This window comes from Sinocyclocheilus rhinocerous, unplaced genomic scaffold, assembly GCF_001515625.1.
Source record: "Sinocyclocheilus rhinocerous isolate Xijiao unplaced genomic scaffold, SAMN03320098_v1.1 scaffold869, whole genome shotgun sequence".
NCBI lineage: Eukaryota > Metazoa > Chordata > Actinopteri > Cypriniformes > Cyprinidae > Sinocyclocheilus > Sinocyclocheilus rhinocerous.
In genome coordinates this window covers 2,336,021-2,344,820 of record NW_015653483.1, presented here as the reverse complement: position 1 = coordinate 2,344,820, position 8,800 = coordinate 2,336,021, and the positions used below count along the sequence as shown (strand labels likewise).

General features: G+C 37.5%; 1 long non-coding RNA gene across 1 annotated transcript in view; it reads right to left on the bottom strand.

Annotated features, from left to right (window-relative positions):
- Positions 1–4,785: 4,785 nt before the first annotated feature.
- Positions 4,786–8,800, bottom strand: part of LOC107716357 (uncharacterized) — a 32,631-nt gene continuing 28,616 nt past the window's right edge. Inside the window, exon 3 of the long non-coding RNA XR_001637198.1 lies at positions 4,786–4,874. This is a non-coding gene — a long non-coding RNA (uncharacterized LOC107716357). The remainder of the gene's footprint in view (positions 4,875–8,800) is intronic.

Below are 8,800 nucleotides of genomic sequence, written 5' to 3'. Positions count from 1 at the left end.
AAAAAAAAAAAAAAAAAAAAAAAATATATATATATATATATATATATATATATATAATTAAAATAAAAAAAATATTGAAACAATAGAATGGTATGGTGTGTGCATGTGTGTATGCATTTGAAAAATATATTTAAATGCATGTTTTTTTAATGAAAAGTTTGCATAAAATGGAGGATGGAAATATAATTCCAAAATACATTTCCAAATTCAAAAAAAAAAAAACAGTATATAAACTGATGGAAACACATTTACTGCAATACATTTCCAGATGAGTATTAAAAAAAGACATGTGACTTTCCCTTAACAAGAATTGTGTGAATAATTCGCCACTATTCCCTGGCAGAACTGTCCGACATGCTATAGCTCCCATAAGAAATCTGTTGCTGCATAAGACATCCACCTAACATGAAAATGCTGCTTTATTAGCTAGATCATATCTGCAATTTTCAAATTAAGTTAGCAAATTGGAACATAACTATTGATCAATGAAAGCTGGAAATCTGCACAAGATGCTCTTTAGAACGTCTCAAATAATCCTAAATAACATGGATCATCTGGTTTTACTCAAACTATTCTTTTAAATCATGGGCTACTCCAAGTGGTGACACTTTAAAGTCTTAAACAAATATGAGGAGACAAATTGTAGCCTAATTCTTCTAAGTAGTGGTGGATGAACTAAACGGAGTCTAAATAAGTTCATTAAAGCAGCAGAGATAGGCCCTAAAGACCAGAAGGATCTGACTGAATAGATGTTTAGTCCTTTTTGTCGAGTTAGTAATCCAAAGTCCTGTCTCTAAGCCCCCTCTCCTCCCTGAAGGCTAGTATACCCTTACTTCGACCCCCTATTCACACACACACACACACAACCAACCCAACCCCCCTCACAAGAGCAATCTCTTGCTTTCTGCTCTCATTCTATTTCTCACTTTGGCACGGGCATCTCCGGTGTGATATTTTTGCCTAAAAATGATTAAAAACAGCAGAGAATGAAGGCATTTGTAGTAATGAGAGCACGTAAGCTGCGGTTTGTGGCCGCAGGAGTAATTAAACTCCCACACGGCATCTTGAGGGGCTGAGGAGGTGCGCTCTCCTGAGGCTGCCGCCCATTTTCTGTGGGCTGCTGGGAGTCGCGCCGCACAGTGCTGCGTGGGGCCTGAGCGACGCTAACAGATGAATCCCTGTCATTAAAAAGGATCACCCGCCTCATGGGAATCGGCTCTTTGCACTGAAAACATATCTCTTTAGGAGGAAAGGGCTATCACAATCTCTAACCCAAACGCAAACATACACACACAAATGCACCCAATTGCCCCTCGCTGTATTTATACGCTCTGGTTTGTCATCTATTTTCAGGCTTTTGTTCCCTGTCCTCAAATAAAATGTAGGTTTACATTGGTTGGGACACAACTTCCTTAGTTCAGCAATCCCCAACCATGGGTACGATTATCCCAGGGGGTCTTTAAAAGAATCGCTCACTCAAAACTGAAACTTGTCATCATTTACTATTGTAAATAGTATTTAGAATTTCATATTCTAAACCTTTATGCGTTTTTTCTTCTTCTGTGCAATGCAAAAGAAAAAACTGAAATATTTTGGGGGGAAAAATTACCCATTCAATCAATGTCCAGTGTTATGGACCCCATTGACTTTCATTGTTTGGATAAATTTACAGCTTAAACATGCTTCAAAATATAATTTTAAATGCATACAGGTTTAGAATGACATGAGGGACCGACATGCAGTTTGCATTTTTGGAAAGATTAAACCTTAAGAAACCTTAAAAAATACTGACCCATTATTATTATTATTATTATTATTATTATTACTACTACTTGATGTTTACTTTTATTTAAAATATATTAAAATATATATTAAGCTTAATATGAAATATTAATATATAACCAAAATATTTTAATAAAATTACCACACCTACAACTAATATTATAATCTTATATTGTTAATATTAATACTACTAGTATTATTATTGATAAAAACAACAAAAACTATAATATCAAATTAAATGCACTTTATAAATAAATGCAATTTATATAGTTATAAAATAACATGCTCTATATTCTCCAGAGAAGTGTTTCTCCTTTCAAAGTTTTAGTACACTGGTGTCTTCTTTCTCTATATGGAAATGAACATGTGGTAGGTCATATGCATCATGCCCTTTCCAGCTGTCTATCTATACATAGATGAAACATCCATCTGATTCATATTCAGGCAGCAGCTGTGCATCTAATAATTAAGACCGATCAATGCAATGTAGATTGTACTAACATTTAAACAATAAGCACTACCATGTTAACCGAACACAAGCCGATCGGGACAGATTGGTGTCGCAGCTCAAAATGCGGCGCATATTTAGAACATACTGAGGTGCAGAGATAAAAGAATGTGCTATTCTCTGTGGCTTTTCAGTGAGCGGGATAAAGCCCTCTTTAAAGGGGATTTGGCCTATCAGGAACGTCTATATCTGGAAGCTGATACAGCCACAGAGATTGTAGATCATTTTTCATTTACAAATCTGCTTTGGCTCAGACAAGCAGGCAGGCAGGAGAACAGCAGAGGGCAGGGCGATCGCGAACACTGCATCCAAGAGGAGGGGAGGGTGACAGGGGGCACTGTCCTCCACCATCACCCCTCCCCAGATCCACGGCTCCGCCTTGGGCCTTCCTTCCCAGTTGCTTGGCCAGCGGAGCAATCAGGTCAGTCGGCTCTTCCTGCGTCCCCCCTGGTCAATTGTTCCCTCTTCACGCCTCATGTGCGGCCCGCAGCTGTGGCAAAATTATGTCATATCTGATCCTAAAGCAGGCAGAGTGTCTCAGCGTAAACATGGAGCGGGGATGGAGGGGCTCCGACCGGAGACAATGAGCTGGGGGAAGTTATGCCAATATTTCTGATGATCTCTGCACTTCTGGCAGGAAATGAAAAAAGTGTTTCCAAACCCATGTTTGCCATTTTTTTTCCGGATTCAGCATCAGGTGGGCTCAGCACAAGTCAGCTTTGGAATAAATAAAAAAAACAGCTTTTTATTTCTTGTATTGATATATTTTTTTCTGAGGGAATAGGGCATTATTACTGCCACACTCAATACACTCTCTCAGAGGACTGGTTATTGGGTTGGTGCGTATATCTGCTGCAGTGGGGCCCATTGTGAAGCCATTATTTTCACTAAATCATTTCTCTAGGAGATAATCCAGGCATTAGCAATGCTTGGGAGCATTTAAACAAGCAGCAACCCGGCCATTTGTAGTCTGTCTCTCGGCGAACAACTAAGCGCATACAGAGACAATATTGTTGTAATGCAATATCCACAAACTCTCAGCCAGCGCATTCAGGAAAGCCACACTCCAATAATGCAAGTATAACAGAGCGGAAAATGTAAGTCAGCTCCCTCCACTTGTGGGGTCATTATGATGCCACCAGCTCTAAAGAAATCAATCGCTGCTTCTGAACATGAGAGGATTCCTAAAGCACGCGGAAACAGTTTGAACATGTTACAGTGCATGTGGATTTTGAGTCCAACAAGAAAGAGAAACTCAAATCCAGCAGCCTGCCTTTGGGAGGAAAGCACAGACCGCTGGGCTTGCTATGGATATTGTTTGGAGGTCCTCAAAGGAAAACGGGCGGTATGAATGAAGCGGAGCTGCTTTTCTGACGCAGGACTACCGAGCGTATAAACAAGCAGGTGATTTGATTAGGTTTGCAATCCAGTGAGTACAAGAGGCCACACTGGTCCTACTCACACCAACACTTAACTGGCACACTGACAAGCTTCCTGTGCTCCTAATGAGAGGCTTTCGAACGAAGCGTGAACTACAAATGCACACATATACACCGTTGGGATTCTGTGAGTTTTTCTTTTGTCTGACTCTTGTCAGGTTTTCAAGTTCTAGAGGTGCACCATATATATAAAATATACAATGAAATTATTATTATTGCCTATAGTGGAATTGCAGCCAATAATTTCAGCCGATAATAAAATATTGAGCAGAATATTCGTTTTCAACGTTTTCAAAAATATCCCTCAAGACCACTGATTTTATTCAATTGAGCAATTTGTGATGTTTGATGTATGACGTTTTAACTGATTCCAGTAATGATCCAATCCAGTCAAGATATTTTAGAAATTGCTCAATGAAAAACTAATTTGTCAGCAAAATAAAAAGCAGAATTTGCTCAAACTGCATATGCACTGTAAAATCTTTTATTAATTGTAAGCTATGTAACATTTTCGGAAATTATTACAAATAATTAAAAAAAATTAATTATAAAGTTATATAAATAAATAAAATATAAAAAATGTAATAAATTAAAAATAAAATAAAAACATTGTTGGTTCATTATTGGCAGCAGCGGAGCAACTCACAGAAACAGATTCCTGTACCATCTCAACCCAAGATGCCTTCTTATTATCCTATAAAATGTCAGGATTACCCTAGTAGATTCCATGGTGCGTGTGATGTTAAATGACACACACAATGCTGTTACATCATTATGTCTTGGATCCTCAAATTAATTGAAAGTTGTTTTAGAGAAAAACACGTTAATCATTGAACTTCATTCCTTTAACAGCAGACTATTCAATATTTATCTGATTCCTAAAACAAACAGAGAAAAGCATCAAATGTATCACACCTTGTCAGAGCAAACATGTTAACAGGAAGGGAGTCCACAATAAAGACATTATACTGCAAATATGATCTACTTCTGCACCTGCTCTAATTTTACACACCCCTTTCATAAACAAGAGCTTCTCTTTTTGCACTTTACCTTGGAGCGCTATTGTGCGGAGCGGTTTTGAACAAACCGTTCAATCATATCTGCCATCTTTCCATCCGTGTTGAAATCCAATCACCCGGAAATCACTGAAGAGGCAAATAAAGGTGCAATGATATGATAAATGCAAGAAAAGGCTTTCTAAATTGTGAAATGTTCTATAATTTAGATGTGCACACAAGTTCAATTTGTCCAAGAGATTCAACAGGATCTCCAAACAATCTCCTCTGCAAATAGAGGGAGGAAATAAGCTTCACTTGGCGGGTTTCTCCAGCTCAATAGGGCACAGAGGGCACACAGTAACCAATGTGTTTCACCTCATTTCTCCAGGGCCCAAGGAAACACAGCTAATGATGTAATGAAGTAAACAGTGATTTACATCTGCAGAGTCTGTGTCTACACGAGATGCCCTGGCAGAAGCGAATGAGATCATGTCTCGGCCTGCTCCAAGGACAGGAATATTTACAGTTCAGACTGAAACAGGGCTGTAATTCTCGTAACGAGCCCGAGGTAAACTACAGACCCATTACATGTCTTTCTGTCCAAGGGTCAGTTAACAAAGTCTTTATTTGTGACATCTATAGGTCACCGTGAGGATAGGTATTGGGACGGAACTAACTAAAGGTAGTGACACTACTAACAAAATCAGCAGCTTGGTTGTGTTCAAAACAGTAGTTTTTCCAGTATCACGCTACTTTTTCCAACAAGTAGTGGTTGTAGCATGACAAAACAAGTGTTTTCATTCCAAAACATTTTAGTGAATGATTCATTCGAATGGTTCATATGTAAATGAACTGGTTCCTAAAAACATTTTTCTAGTTTTATTCGGTTAAGCGTAAATTTATCTATTCAAGTTGTCAAATTGAGACCTCCCTTAAATAGCTTCAAATTAAACCATTTACTTCAAAAAGTGTGACGTAGACGTAGTTAAGTTATGAAACTAAGTAACCGTTTCAAAGCAGCTTCCTCAACACAGGTTTTCTACATATGATTAATCTCAAATCATTCACCTCCCCTGATCTGCTTTTGCCCTCTAATGTTATTTGTTTCAGTTCTCTTCAATCCTCTTTGGAGGGTAGATTCCAGTGCTCATCTGTCTGCTCAAGCAAGGTTAAAAGTACACATTGTGAGAGTTCGCTACAGCCAAGCATTGAGCCTGAGAAATCAAGTATGTTATTTATGAACCATTCGGCCATTGATTATACTCACCTGGGCACAGGGTGAAGCACGCAAGGTGCTCGTAACATCGGTGGCCCAACCAGGAATTAATTTGTTGTTCAAACTGCTACAGTAAACTTTATTATTCCGTTAACACGGCCATACCACTGTCACAACATCAACTTTGCCAGAAGGTTAAGGACAAAACAGAAGCTGCACACACTGATAGTATTGTTTGCACTGTTTTTTGTGCTATACTACTTGTGCAATGCATGAAATGGTAGAAGAACACCAAAAAATCTGTACAAAACAATTTGCATGCCCGGATTTCCCCATCTTGTACATGGTTCTAGGTGACACGACAACCTATCGCATACTGACATACTTTACTGGGACTATCCTGCCACCACTGCAGACACCTAAATCAGTTCTTTAAAATTACAAAAGTAAGTTTGTCTACACATATGGATATATAGAAAGTTCCAATGCTCTTCTCCATCATCTGATCATCATATGAAGAATTATACTGTCACAATCAATCGGAAATGTAAACAAAACCGTTTACCGCCAGCTTTCTGTGAATAGTAATTAGGGATGCAACGATACCATTTTTTCAGATCCGATCCGATCCAGAGAATTCTGAGTATCGGCAAATTCCGATCTGATCCGATACCAGTGCAGTTTTTTTTTAATCATTGTAGAATTTCTATACTTCTGTGTGTTGACCTGATCGTCACTCTTTTGTGTGTTAAACACAATCTACTAAATATAGACAACTTCATTTTAATGAAAAATAACATGAAAAAATATATCATAATCTGTGACAGAAATACTATTATAAACTAGGTTAGTGGATAATTTAGCAGCAAAAGTTATTCTAGAAAAATCATGAGTGCATAAAAAAAGACATTTCTTTTAAATGTATAGCACAGTAATGAAGGCAGCAACATATGCTATACTGTGCTATACATTCGATTATTTATAGCCTTTCTTTTTCTGTCCCATCTTAGGACAGAACAAGAAACGCTATAAATAATCTTTCACTGCGCAAAAGTATTATAATACGAAAAGCTCCAATAAGGAGCGGCACAAAGCGCTTATTTGTATCCCGTGCGCAGAATGATGCACTTGAAGCAACACGGAGTCACAGCGTGCAGCGCTACGCATAGAGAAATTCAAAGCACAAAGGAAAGAGATATTGATGCGTAGTTTATTAAATCTGTGCGATAGTTTATTGAGCCTTTTCTTTTAACAGTTTTACATTTCAGTTACTGTGCACTCTTAAAGAGAGTTTCATTGTTTTGACTGTCGTAACCGAACGTGACCCGCAGTGTGAATGCTGAATGGAGGATGACAGACAGCTGCAGCGGAGAGAAGAGTTTACGTCAACTTGAATTTAACGACTTAAGTATTCATCTGTACCTCACATTAAACTATGGAACAGCTTCAGAACACTTGGACTTTGACTTTATGGTGCTTTATAATGTTTTTGTGCTTTCGTGAGGCTTAACAATAACAAAGAATAGTATACGCACAATATCGGATTTGGATCAGTCTTGTCTGACCGATACCCGATCTGGCAGAAAATGCCATTATCAGAGCCGATAACGATACTGAGTATCTGATTGATGCATCCCTAGTAGTAATGGCGCAATGGTTCAACATTAACCAGCTTAAGTGAACAATGTACAATCTAAATCCTATTCTTCATGAGTAGGCCTATTTGTCTAATTTTACAGTTAAAATACGTTATGTTATATTGATTCTCAAGTAAATTTGTATTATTTTAAAGGGATAGTTCACTCCAAATCATTTACCCTCATGTTATTCTAAATATGTATGACATTTTTTTTTTCTGCATAACAAACCAAGATATCCTGAAGAATGTTTGGGGTGCAAACAAAATTGCACCCAACTGCATTCATTCAATGTATGGACAAAAAAATATATTTTGTGTTTCACAGAAAAAAAATAAAGTCTGGTAAAACTAGATTGCGGGTTGTTAGTGAATAAGACAGAGGTGAAATACTGCACACTGCCTAAACAAATTTATTCCACCAGTTTTGAGAACCGAGCAGCATATTGGTTTATAGGGATGCACCGATACCGATACTGGTATCGGTATCGGGCCCGATACTGAGCTCCTGTACTCGTACTCGTTAAAATGCCCCGATACCAAACGCCGATACCACACAGCATTTTATAATGTTTTTGTGCTTTCGTGAGGCTTAACAATAACAAAGAATAGTATACGCACAATATCGGATTTGGATCAGTCTTGTCTGACCGATACCCGATCTGGCAGAAAATGCCATTATCAGAGCCGATAACGATACTGAGTATCGGATTGATGCATCCCTAGTAGTAATGGCGCAATGGTTCAACATTAACCAGCTTAAGTGAACAATGTACAATCTAAATCCTATTCTTCATGAGTAGGCCTATTTGTCTAATTTTACAGTTAAAATACGTTATGTTATATTGATTCTCAAGTAAATTTGTATTATTTTAAAGGGATAGTTCACTCCAAATCATTTACCCTCATGTTATTCTAAATATGTATGACATTTTTTTTTTCTGCATAACAAACCAAGATATCCTGAAGAATGTTTGGGGTGCAAACAAAATTGCACCCAACTGCATTCATTCAATGTATGGACAAAAAAATATATTTTGTGTTTCACAGAAATAAATTTGGTAATGAGTTTAATAATTAATCTTAAAGATTTTAAAGGCTTTTGAAAGGCTTTTATAATGCATGCAGCAATTAATTAGCCTTGGAATTATTCAATTATTTTAAATAGACTGTTTATAAATTATTTTTCTCCCTTTGGTGAAGATTGTGTCCAATTACACA